Here is a 13,999-nt window from a genome sequence, read left to right as displayed (position 1 = left end):
TGGGACCATAGGCATCCACCACCACACCCCACTAATTTTTGTATTTTTAGTAGAGATAGGGTTTCACCATGTTGGTCATGCTGGTCTCGAACTCCTGACCTCAAGTGATCCACCCACCTTGGCTGCCCAAAGTGCGGGATTACAGGTGTGAGCCACTGCGCCTGGCCTCACCCACATATTTACTTACCATTTTTATTGTTTTATCCCATTGTTTTATTATTTATTGTTTATTTATTATTTATTTATTATTTATTGTTTTTATCCCATCCTGCATGATTGATATTTTGGGTTTTTTTTTTTTTTTTTGAGACAGTTCTCACTCTGTCACCCAGGCTGGTGTGCAGTGGCACAATCATGGCTCACTGAAGCCCCAACCTCCTGGGCTCAAGCAATCCTCCCACCTCAACCTCCCAAGTAGCTGGGACCACAGAGGTGCACCACCATGCCTGGCATTTTTGTATTTTGTGTAGAGATGGGGTTTTGCCATGTTGCCCAGGCTGGTCTCGAACTCCTGAGCTCAAATGATCCACCCACCTCAGCCTCCCAAACTGCATGGGACACAGTGCCTGGCCTTTGATATTTTGATATTTCATCTGGAACCATTTTTCTTTTGCCTTAAGAATGCCCTTTGGTATTTCTTTTAGTGGAGTTCTCCTGGGGAAAATTCTGTTTTTGCCTGAAAATGTCTCTAACTTTTTATTTTGAAATATTTTTTGATTTACAGAGATAGAGCAGAGGATTCCCATATATCCTTTACTCACATTTTTTTCTAATGTTAACATCATATTTACTGTAATACATTTGTCAAAACTAAGAAATCAACATAGTTACATACTCTTGAACACACTTCAGATTTTATTCGTATTTCTCCACTCGTATTTTTTTCTGTTGCAGGATCCAATCCAGGATACCGCATTACATTTAGTTATCATGTCTCATTAGTTTCCTTTGGTCTGTAATAATTAAATGGCCAGGTATTTTCTAGAGCTTTTTTTTTTTTTTTTTTTTTTGGTGGGGGTGCTCTTCGGCATAAACCGGAAAGCCTGCTAGACAAATTCTGAAAGAGCTATAACACTCTAGAACATTTTTCAATTGGAGTTTGTCTATGTATTAATTTGCTAGGGCTGCCATAACAAGACTGGGTGGATTAAACAATAGAAATTCATTTCTTCATAGTTCTAGAGACTAGTCTGAAATCAAGGTATCAGCAGGTTTGACTTCTTCTGAGGCCTCTCTCCTTGGCTTGTAGATGGACATCTTCTCTTTCTGTCTTTGTGGCCTTCCCTTTGTGTGTGTCTGTGTCCTAATCTCTTCTCATAAATACCCCAGTTATATTGGATTAGGAACCCACGCTTGGGACCTCATTTTACCGTAATTACCTCTTTAAAGGCCCTATCTCTATATACAGTCACACTCTAAGGCACTGATGGTTAGGAGTTCAACATATAAATTTTGGGGTGACACCAACATTCAGACCATATCATACACCTTTCCATGCTTTGAAAGCATATATTTTTTTTTTTGTTTGTGCAAGACGTGTCCCAGCATAGAGAATTCTAAATTGGCAGTTACTTATTTCAGCACTTTTCTTATTTCATTGCCTTCTGGCTTCCACTGTTCCGTCTGTGTTCCATATGCTTTTCATTCTCTTATACTCTCTTCTATATTTTCATCTTTGTTTTTAACTGCCATGCTTTATTCTGGATGGTTTCTTCTAGCTATCTTTCGGTTCAGATTTGAGGGTACAGTAGAGTATTTGTTGACTCTAAGTAGCCTAAGTGACTGGAGGACATCCATGGGGGGATGGGAGGATAAGCTCAGGTGAAAATTCAGGGCTTACAGAAAAAATCTAGATTCTTCAGACTGGCAAGGGGAGCCTTTTGACATAAGGCTCTAGTTTTACTTTGTAGCTTTCCCTCCTATGATTTAAGACCAACCAGTTAGACTCATATCTTTGTGAAATACATCTTTATTTCTGATTCTAAACTGAAATCATTTCCTCCTTTGAAGTGTTGACTTCCCCTTGTCTCTACTGGGCTAATCCCCAATGTTTTGGCTTACATGCCCCTTATTCAATGAAGCCACTTTTGATCATTTTAGGCCAGTGGCACAGGGACTCCTGCAGGCTACTTAATATATGTTAGCTTGTAGTGTTAGTTATCTTGTAATGTTTATGCTTTGTTTTTCAAATAAATAATAATACTTGAAGGAAAGGTATGTCTTGTACTTTTCAGCACCTAATACCTTAGCCTCAGTATGTAAACCAGGGTTTGGCACATATGATGTTAATCAATTTATATTGATTGATTTTTTTCCTTTGTCACTCTCAATGTAGAGAGAGATCTTCTAGCTATATACACAATGCATTTTAGCTTTTGGTTAATTTTTTTTCTTTTGAGATGGAGTCTCATTCTATTGCCCAGGCTGGAGTGTGGTGGCAAGATTTTGGCTCACTGTAACCTCCGCCTCCCAGGCTCAAGTGATCCTCCTGCCCCAGCCTCCCAAGTAGCTGGGATCACAGACATGTGCCATCACACCCAGCTAATTTTTGTGTTTTTGGTAGAGATGGGCTTTCACCATGTTGCCTAGGCTGGTCTTGAACTCCTGAACTCAAGCAGTCTGCCTACCTTGGCCTCCCAAAGTGCTGCAATTACTTTGTGAGCCACTGTGGCCAGCCTTGGTTACTTTTAATTTTATGGAAGGTGCAGAAATAAATGAAGACCATACAAATGAGAGCAGCTAGAGGCTGTTTATTCAGAACTTGCTATAGCAAGGGGGTCAGTCATTGTCATTTATATTTGGCAGAAACTCAAAGACAATGAGGACAAGGGGAATGGAGAAACTTTATCATAGAAAAAAGGAAAGGGTTAGGTATGTACCATATGGAGGCTGTTGGCACCGAGAAGCTGGAGGCAGGTTAACTAGAATTGGGGCATCCTATGCAATTGGTTTGGGGAGCACATTTGGCTTTCTTTGGTTGGTCCTGAGTTGGAAGTGGAGGTGAAATAAAGGGAAGCTGGTGGTTACAGGCCAAGTCCTAATTGTTTGGGGATGATCACTGCAGAGTATGGTTGGCTTCCTGAGCTGGTTGCTGCAGAGGGTATGGGTCAGAGTTCTATTGTCATATCACCTGGCTATTGCTCACCTGTATATTCAGTCCCTCAGTCTCCGTTTTGGCCACTCTCTTACTTGCAAGAGTTTGACCAGTTGAAGGAAGGCTAGTGATCTAGATCTTCAGATCTTGGGGATTGTTTAGTCACCTCCACAATCAATCTTATTGTGAGATCTTTTGGACTTTTTTGCATTTTACCATTATGGTGATAATCTGATAGGAGGGTGCCTGTAGAGAAGAATTTAAGGCTCTGGATAGAATGCAAAGGACCAGCATTATGACAATTATGATGAAAACAAGAACAGGTAATAGTTCTTTTAAGATGCTTCAGAACCAGGAACCTCACTCCCCAACTCAGGCAAAGAGAACAAAATCATAGGCTATGACAGTCAGCTTAAGAAAGCCAAGTAGCTTTTTCCTTAAGGTGACATACAGCCTTTTCTATATTGCCTTTTTCATTGATCCAAGTACAGCAAGACATTGGCAATGGCAAAGATTCCACTGTGACTGGCCAACAAGGAATCTAGAGCAATGTGATTGTCCATCACTACTCATGCTAAGGAATTGCAACTGATCTGTATTCCATTTAGTGCAGGGGCAGCATCATCAATAATTCTTCAGCTAGTGATACTTTTCTTACAGTTTTTCCCTGTTAGTGTGATTCTCATCATTGTGAAGAGCATGAACAATGAGCCGTTAATTCCCCAAGGGAAAGTTCCTGAATAATCACAAGTGGCTTTGTCTTGGAGCTCATGTGAGTCCAGATTTCCAGTCTTGGTGACTTACAGAATTAAAGTCTCTATGTACAGACAATACCACTTGGAATGCCACTCCTATAGTGTATGAGGTGTTAGTTAGAGGCAAACAGGACCAGGTATCCTGGCCACCAAGGAAGTAGTATCTGGTAGGGGTGCATGGAGATACAAGAGAAAAGGAGTTGCTCATGATGCAAGGTTGGAACCAAGGCCTTGTGTTAGCTGAGATACATACTTGTATCTCAATTGGCCTCTTCCAGTATGTGGCCAATCACCATATTAAGGTTACTGAATTCAAATTTAGAAATACCTGGGGTCTGAACAATAGATTATAAAAATTGGTTCTTGTTCAGGGAGAAGGAGAGACACTAGCACAGTTGCAGGTTGATTTCCTGAAGACCATTTGTCCATGTAATTACAATCGGAAACATCATTTTTTAAATAATTCCCTATGTCTTGTTTAATGAGATTAGCATTAGAGTTCTGAGATTTTTATCATGGAAGTGTGGTAATGGAAGCCATATCCAACAGTTAGTAAGATTGAGGGAAGTGGCTACTGCGTGGAATAACCAAAGAATGACATTATGATAAGTATGTTTTGAGCTTACAATTATACTAAGGAGAGAATAAAAGGAAAAGTGGGGGTAGTTGCAGTGGTTCATGCCTGTAATTCCAGCACTTTGGGAGGCTGAGGCAGGCAGATCACTTGAGCCCAGGAATTTGAGACCAGCCTGGCCAACATGGTGAAACCCCATCTCCACAAAAACATGCAAAAATCAGCCAGGGGTGGTGGCACACACCTGTAGTCCCAGCTACTCGGGGGGCTGAGGCAAGAGGATGACTTGAGCCCGGGAGGTCAAGGCGGCGTTGAGCCGAGATAGTGTTACTGTGCTCCAGTCTGGGTGACAGAGCAAAACCCTGTCTCAAAAAAAAAAAAAAAAAAAAAAAAAAGGAAAAGGGCCAAAAGGGGAGGACAAAGCCAGGGTTCTGTATAAAATGAGAAGAAGAATGATTATAAGTAAGCAGATAAAAAACAAAACAGGAATTACAGATCTTGGTCCAATGTCTTGGCAGGAAGCTGTCCACTACTTTAGGTCATCAACTTCTTCTGAAGGTCTTGGGTTCTGAGGGTCAGCTACCAACTTTAGAAGACTGCCTACTTCTAGAGGATCTCTAACCATCCTCAGGTTGAAGCATCTTTTTAGATTAGCATTTCAATTGTATAGAATTCTGAATTGCTTCTTTAGTTGTGAAGTGTGAACCCAGGGATTGACTTCCTGGAGTTTCATTGCTGTGTTTGCTATTAACACTGCTAGATAAGGCTACTTTCGTTGAGGTTCAAGAACAGTTTCTTTCTGTTATCACTTCCAAATACATAAAATTTCCTGTTGAAGATCACGAAGAGGCTGTTTAGGAAGATGTTGTGGGGATGCTGGCATAATGATCTTGGTGCTAGAACTGGGTATGGTCCATGAATTCCTTGAAATATTTTGTCATTTTTGTGTGCAGTAGGACAGAGTCTATTATCTAAAGTGAAATATCTCAATGCATGGGTCTTCTAGTTACCAGTTCTTAGGGGAATATATTCCCAAGGGAATAATAAACCATATAACCATAAAGGCTAGTGAAAGCGGGAGTAGCTTTGGTCAAGGGAGCTCAAAGATTTCTGAAAGTTTTGCTAATTTAAATTTAAGGATGCCATTGTTTTTTTTTAACCTGTCCAGAAGATTGTGGGTAGTAAGGATAGTGTAGTTTTGAGTAAGGGGTAGTTATTTTATAATAGTTCCCATAAAGTATTTGCTTTAGTCATTTGATATAAAAGTTGTTATGCCCCAGGTTGGAAACATAAAACCACGCAGCTTTTTAGAGACTGTAAGGACTGTAGCTTTTTGGCAGAAAAATGCTGCAGTCTACTCTGAAAATAGACATACAATAAAAACATTTAAAAAATCTATCTGAAGGTGTGCAAAAGGGTGTTGAGGCCTTGGTTCTTGGCCATGTCCCACCTTTACAGATTTTTCAGGATTATGTGTCAACAGGTGACACATGACCCCAAAATAACCTCAGCTGTCTTTTTCAAGTTTCCCAACTAATGTCCATATAAGGGAGTAGGCAATTTGTCTGTACCATGATGAGCAGTTTTCTGGAGAAATTTAGCTAACTTCCATTTGAAGTCATCTGATGTCACCAAACCACTGTCTCGGGAATTTCAGCGATGACACAAACAGATTTTTCTCATTCTTCCTTTTCAAAGGTTTGGCCTAAACATTGATATTTTTATTTTATTTTTGAGACGGAGTTTCACTCTTTCACCTAGGCTGGAGTGAAGTGGCACGATCTCAGCTCACTGCAACCTCCGCCTCCCTGGTTTAAGTGATTCTCCTGCCTCAGCCTCCTGAGTAGCTGGGATTAAAGGCACCTGCCACCACACCTGGCTAATTTTTGTATTTTTAGTAGAGACAGGGTTTCACTATGTTGGCCAGGCTGGTCTCGAACTCCTGACCTCAGGTGATCCACCTGTCTCGGCCTCCCAAAGTGCTAGGATTATAGGCATGAGCCACCGCGCCCGCCAACATTGATATTTTATAATTGTCTCTTTGGATACCTCCAGAGATTTATCCTCTGAGGGGTCAGATAGGATCATATACTGTCACAATGATCTGCTAGAACATTTCCTTTACCTTTCATATTTTCTCTTTTTGCATGAGCCTTTACATTATAATGACCACCACTCGAACAAACAGGAGTGCATTGAAAAGTTCATTAACTTGTTGTCTATTGTTTTGGGAGTTTCAGCAGAGATGAAACTCAAAGCATCTCAAAGTCATGTACTATTCCAACAGCATATTTGCTTTCTGTACATTTGTTTATTCTCTGGTCTTCAATTAATTGACAAGGTGTATTATGTTCTGGCATTTGTGCTGACTTTTACCCAGGTAGAGAACACTATATTCTAAAGAGAATACATAATGCACGTATTTCACTGATCATCTTTAACTACAAAAATCCCTTTGGTCTATTTATGTATAAACTACATGGATAAGCCCTTGGGGTTTTAATTCAACTTGATGGGAACCATCAAAACTCATGACTTACTATATATAGCCTTACCTTTGATCTGGTTGGAAAGGCTTTCCTCTCTTATCTGTGTCGAAAGCTGCAATTAAGAAAAAAAAACAAAAATTACTTATCCATACTTATGCTGAAATAGTTCTAGATTCCCCACTTGATCTCATGGTCTCTCATATAGTACTGACATTACTACTGACTGAAAACACACAACACTTTTCAGCCAGCTGATTAACTTCTTAGGATACGTGCATTATGTTCTGCCATTTGTGCTGACTTTTACCCAGGTAGAGAACACTATATTCTAAAGAGAAATTAGTGATACCCTAACCTGCTTGATAACCTGCAGTTTCAGTTTTTGTTTTTGAGATGGGATCTTGCCCTGTCACTCAGGCTGGAGTGCAGTGGCATAATCACGGCTCACTGCAGCCTTGACCTCCTAGATTCAAGAGATCCCCCTGCCTCAGCCTTGTGAGTAGTTGAAGCTACAGACATGCACCACCTTACATGGCAAATTTTTTCTTTTTGCAGAGACAAGATTTCACTATGTTGCTCAGGCTGGTCTTGAACTTCTGGGCTCAAGCAATCCTCCCACCTCAGCCAGTTTCAGTTTTGAGGTATGATCCATTAACAAATAGTATTAGGTCAGGTTCTCAGTGGGAGTCGCTGATAAATATGAATACAGAAAATTTCCTATTGTGAGGCTCCCTTTCTGGTTAGGGGCAGAAGAATGGCAGGATTCAGGGTGCTGCAGTAGTGAATGGTAATGTGAGAGGAAGAGAGTAGCAATATCCTAAGAAGTTAATCAGCTGGCTGAAAAGTGTTGTGTGTTTTCAGTCAGTGGTAATGTCAGTACTATATGAGAGACCATGAGATCAAGTGGGGAATCTAGAACTATTTCAGCATAAGTATGGATAAGTAATTTTTGTTTTTTTTTCTTAATTGCAGCTTTCGACACAGATAAGAGAGGAAAGCCTTTCCAACCAGATCAAAGGTAAGGCTATATATAGTAAGTCATGAGTTTTGATGGTTCCCATCAAGTTGAATTAAAACCCCAAGGGCTTATCCATGTAGTTTATACATAAATAGACCAAAGGGATTTTTGTAGTTAAAGATGACCAGTGAAAGAAGCTGTTGAAGAACTTTCTTCAGGTTGCAGAAAGCCTATTCCAAGTTTTGGTTCCCAGAAGAAAAAGTCTCTTCCTGAGGTCTGAGTCAATTCATAAAAGGATATCACAATCTCAGAAAATTTGTATGCAATAACTAGTTAAACTTAGAAGTCCTACCAACTGTCATTTAGTGAGAGGTCTAAAATAAGTTTGGACAATCTTTTGCCTAATGAGAGAATGTTTTTCCCTCCTTAAACATACCATGTCCTAAATAATGGATTGTACTTTGGAAAACTTGAAATGTTTCTGTTGAAAGTTTGTTCCTTTTCTGTTAAGGCTGAGAGCAAGTAAATGGAACACTTTTACAAGTTTTCTTGTTCTCTGAATAAAATAGATCATCTACATATGATATCAGAACTAAATCACAAGAGAAATTCACATCTTTTAAGAATTGTTTGAGGAACTGGGAAAAACAGGAGGGGGCTTCAATAAAACCCATAATTGTCCAGGTATATTGTTATCTTCTCCAGATGAAAGCTAAAAGGTATTGACTGTCCTAGAAGTGGTCTAGAGGCACATCCAAAATAAATAAATAAATAAATAAATAAGTAAATAAATAAATAAATAAATAAAAAGGCAGAGCAAAAATACACTACAGTGAAGCAAGTGGTTTCAGGCAGAATTGATGCCAAGATGGTATCTGAGTTAGGTACTACTGGGAAGCAAGGAACAAAAATCTGTTGATTATCCTGAGGTCTTGCAAAATTGATATTCTCACACATTTGGTTTCTTTACTGGCAAGACTAGAGTGTTACAAATGCTAGTGCAGGGTATGAAAAGACCATTAGATATAAGGCCTTCAAATGTAGCTTTAAAATCTTCCTTTGCTCTGTCTTCAAGGGATATTGGGATTGATTGGGTAACAGTTTGGTACAACCTATCTTCTCTTCAGTGTCTACTCGTTATTTTTTTCTATGTCTGTGGACTTTTAAGGCCACAAAATGTCAGGTACAGTGTGAAGACCTTCATGTGGGGGTATCCATCAAATATAATGGAGGAGGCAAAGGTATATCCACAGTAGGCACAACTTGATTATGAATAGATGAGTCTTCTGGAACTTTAAGAAACAATTCCTCTCTTGCACATTTAATATTATGATTCCATTTGCAAAGAGGAGGCTATTAAATTTGCAGGGCAGTTTCACAGACCAGGAAGGGATGTTTTCACTCAAGGGGTTACAATTAAGGGCTGGGAGATAGAAAAAAATCTGTGCGTTATTTGAGAGACCTACCACTTGTGTGTATGCTTACACACTCTGAGGAGTGTGGCTCTCAGGAGGAGGCTCAGCAAAGGTGGTGAAGTTTAATGCAGAAAGAGCAGCAGATGTACCTACTAGGAATTGATGAGATTGACCATCTGTCTTCATTCATTTATGCTGCTATGACAGAATACTGGGTAATTTATAAAGAACACAAATGTATTTCTCATGGTTCTGGAGGCTGGGAAGTCCAAGATCAAGGCGCTGGTATCTGGTGTCTGTTGGGGGCCTTCTTGCTATGGTACTCACATGGCAGAAGGTGGAAGGGCAAGTGGGGGCAAATGTTGTGTCCTCACATGGCAGAAGAGCAAAAAGAACGAACTCACTCCTTCAAGTTCTTTTTATAGTTGCATTAATTCATCCCCGAGGTAGAATCCTCATGACCTAAATATCTCCCATTAGTCCCCATCCCCCAACACATTTGCCTTGGGGATTAAGTTTCTAACATATAGATTCTGGGGAACACATTCAGACTATACCATCATCTATATAGTTAATTCACTTGAGAGATAAGGGCAAGGCAGGATATTGGGAGCATTTTTCTTCTTCTGAGAGCACTCTCATTGATTGGAATTGAGGGATTTTTTTTTTTGTCTTGGTTTTCTTTTATAAGATAGGACAACCTTTTTTTCTGGTTTACAATATCTGTAAGTGTCCTTGTCAAAATGGCTGGTGGGAAGAGGGCCACCTAGCTGTTTGATCTGTAAGACCATAGTTTATTTTGGGCCTTGTGTCATTTTTATTCTAAAGCCCTTTCAAAATGTTCTGACAGGTGTTTAGTTCAGGTAAAGAGCTATTTTCCATTCTAATTTCTACTTTTGAATTAGCCTTCTAGTTTCAGATTTAACTCCATTGACAAAATAAGATGAAAGGGCTGATGTTACACTGGCACCGTTGTCAACTCCTGAATATTGTCAGGAGGTATATTATAGTCTATCCTGAAAATCTCCTATAGTTTCATCTTGTCTGTGTTTGCATTATTGAATTATGGTACAACAGATTTTTATAGAAAGCGTTTGGGATATTGCTTCTAGGAGGCTGTGTTCTACTTTTCAGGGCTTTTTTTTTTTTTTTTTCAGACTCTTAAGTTTATTGGGGAAAAAGCGATCCTTGTAGATCCCTTCTTATGTCAGTCCAATCAGCTTTTCTTTAAATCCAAGATTTAACACCTGAGGATCTGGCCAATATATGTATACATTGATATATTTAGGTTAGGTAACCCTGAATCATACGCATTCAAATGAATCCTAAATTCTTCTATAAATAGTTGCTGGTCTTGTTTGGAAGTAGAGAAATCCTTGATTATTGCTCTTAATTCATCTTGGGTGCAAAGTTTAAATTCTGCAGTTGCCTGCATACCTGGCTTTTGAGGGGAGAGGGATCTTTAGAAGCAATTGACATTTTAGAGTTTTAGGAGAGTTGTTGGGAAAATGCAGGAGTCCTGGACAAGAGGAAGAGAAGGGGGGAGTTGACGGAAGTGAAGGAAGAGAGATATCAGAAGGCTAAGGGATAAGAGGGACATCTGGATATAGGGAGCCAACCCAAAGGGGAAGATTTCCTAGGAAATGAGTCTAGTTGGTTGTTGCTTAAGATGTCAAATTGCTTGTTAGCTTTAGCCAAAGCATCTTTTAGTGGAATAATTCTTGAATCAGAATTTCCTTTGGAGGCCTCTGTGTACCATTCAAAAACTGTTGCCCATCAGACCTAAGAAATCTTAATTCCCTTTCTTTTCTTGCCCATCAAATAAAAAATTTTGTCAAGTCAAGTGTTTCCCAGAGTGGCCACTGAAGGCCCAACTCCTCACTGCTGAAATTATGCCACTTAGAGAGATAGGCACAAGCATTAGGATTGTAATGAGAGTATGTATAAGAAGCAGAAGTTTTTCCTGGTGGAGAGGATTTAGACTTAGAGCACCCCATGAACGCTGGCTACGGTGTTGAAAGTTATGGTCGTGCTTATCCTGTCTCAGCCCCCAGCCTGATTTTTGCCCTTTTGAACACAGACCGAACAATCTGTGCCCCCTGGCAGACAGAATATCAGAATGACCTCTTTGTTTGGATCAAAAGGAAGCCCTCAGAACAAAAAATCAAGATGAAGGGAGAACTTCATCCAGTTTTATTGGTTACCCACAACAAAATTTGTCCAAACGGATGTAGTCTGGTGAGAACTGCAAACTCATCGATCTGTGAAACTGGCTTAAACAACAGGGTTGTAGGGCCCATGGCCATGTTCTACCCTATGATTCTCCTTCTTACGGAAAACAACACTTTTAGATAGCACAATACAAAATAGAAGTACAAAGGACAGCACAAAGGATGAAAAGAAATTGCCTGATTCCACTAAGGATGCAAATAGGAACCAGTAACAATCTGAGTACCAAACTTCAAATGAACAGCTTAGGAACTCAAGGCAAACAGGGAGGAGTTCCAAGCCAGCATGGATTTACCACGTTGGCATGGACTTAACAAGCCATAAGCAACAAGGCACAAGGAGCCCCCGTGGGCACCACAAGTGGCCAAAGGCTGAGGTCCACCGCCGTGGACAGCACAGACCACGTCTCAGTGAAGTCTCCAGGAAAACTGGAAATTCAGAGCTTGCTAGAGAAGGGAGTCAGTCACCATCATTTGCATTTGTCAAGAGTCTCAAAGGCAGGCAGGGGAGTGGGAAAGCTTTATAGTGAAAGATTCAGGTACAGGGAAGAATTCAGGTGTGCCAGTTGGAGGTGTTGGCAAGGAGAAGCTAGAGGCTGGCTAACTAGAAACAGGGCATCTTATGTAATTTTTTAAGGAGGATATTTAGCTTTCTCTGGTTGGTCTTAAGTTAGAAGCGAGTAATAAAAGAGGGAAGCTGGCAATCATTGCCCAAGTCTTAACCATTCTTGGCTGATTGCTGCAGAGGTGGTGGTTTGAAAAGCTAGTTGCTAGAGAGGTTGTGGGTGAGAGTTCTGTTATCACATATGATCTGGCCATTGTCCATTTGTATAGTCAGTCTATCTAGGGGAAGATGTCATTGAGCAATTACCTCTCATTTAATCATCATAACTGCCTCTTCCATATTCCCATTTTACAGATAAGGAAAGCAAAGCCCAGGAAGTTTGAGTAATGTATTTAAGGTTATACAACGAGTGACACTAGCAGAATTTAAACCTGTGTGTTCTCGACCTATTTTAAATGATGCTTCCTCTTGTAAAGACCATGAGGTTATTCTGATGTTGCCCTGTTAAAAATAGTAATTACATACTATTATTAAAAATAGTAATTACATACTATTTTAAAATAGTAGTTACAAACTACTATTTTAAAATAACTATTACACACTATTTTTAATAGATAGCATCATTTAAAATAGGTCCAGAACACACAGGTTTAAATTCTGCCAGTGTCACTCGTTGTATAACCTTAAATACGTTACTCAAACTTCTTGAGCTTTGCTTTCCTCACCTGTAAAATGGGGATATGGATAAATACTTGTTGGGTGAGTGAATGGATGAAAGTAATTTTAGAATACTTCTCTTGAAATTGCTTCCAAAGCTGGTATCTTTTGAACACCCTTAATGAATGCATATCTTGACAATGATTAATTTTTAGAAACAGACAAACATTTTTCTGAAGTAAGATGGTGAATAAGGTGAGAGAACAAGCTGGCTCAAAAACCTGGTGTGTCCATTCAGTAATGACATTAATTTTGGGGTTTTTGCACATTTTGCATGTGATTGACAAAGCGGCTTTGAAGGCTTTTCCAAAGAAGTTGCAAAAATAGTTGCATTTTGAGAATAAGAACCCAACTTTCCAAAAGTTTGAAAAATACTCATTTTAGAAAGTAAGCTAAATTCTTGTTGTTTTGTGGTTCACCTTTCTGTTTAAAGTAGTTAAATGCTCTATGTCATTCAACAAATATTTATCAAACAGCTATTATGTATTTAGTGCTGTGCTTTGAACACAGATATCAATATAGCCCTTGTCAACCAGGAGCTCACAGTCTAGTTAAGACAGAAAATTAACAATTGAAATGCAATTCAACAAATACCATAAATAGACTGATATATATTAATAGCTGGATGCCATGGGAACATGCAGTAGAAACAGTGATGAGCTGGTACGTGTTGAACAACTGACTTCTAGGGTAGTGGTTTGGAGGGTAAGGGCCTGATTTGCGGTGTTTACTGATTTCCATGGTGTAAATGCTCCCGCCATGGCCAACGTGACATCATCAAAAGGGGAGTTGGAAGATGTGCAGTAGTATAACATTATATTGAATTTCCACCATATAGATAAAATGCATGTAAATAACCTGAAGAGCATAGATAATAGTAAAATGTAAAATAATTAGGAAGTGACAAATTTTGAGTATTTTTACTTTTGCTTTTAATATAATTTTTGAGTGGCTGTATTTAAAAACTAGCTCACAAAATTACGGAACATTTAACAATCAGCTCTTGCAAGTGGGTGTGAATCAGTGCAAGTGGACATACCACCCACCAGGTGAAAGCAATATCAGGAATTACTGTAGGCTCACATAAGATGAAGATTGTAAGGAAACTGGAGGCAGGGATCTCCAGCAGTGAACCTCTAAGTTGTTGAATTGTTACAGGACTGCCAGGTTCCTATGCCGGCTGTGCAGGAACAGACCAATATTC

At 39.5% G+C, this 13,999-nt stretch overlaps 1 non-coding gene across 1 annotated transcript; it reads right to left on the bottom strand.

Moving 5' to 3' along the window:
* Window positions 1–1,015: 1,015 nt before the first annotated feature.
* LOC112133249 (U7 small nuclear RNA) lies at window positions 1,016–1,077 on the bottom strand. Its single transcript, XR_002914923.1, has one exon. It is a non-coding gene; the product is annotated as a U7 small nuclear RNA (small nuclear RNA).
* Between the last annotated feature and the right edge of the window lie 12,922 nt (window positions 1,078–13,999).

Source organism: Pongo abelii, chromosome 3, assembly GCF_028885655.2.
Source record: "Pongo abelii isolate AG06213 chromosome 3, NHGRI_mPonAbe1-v2.0_pri, whole genome shotgun sequence".
Lineage (NCBI taxonomy): Eukaryota > Metazoa > Chordata > Mammalia > Primates > Hominidae > Pongo > Pongo abelii.
The sequence above is the reverse complement of the archived record's forward strand: the minus strand, read 5'-3'. Positions and strand labels throughout refer to the sequence as shown.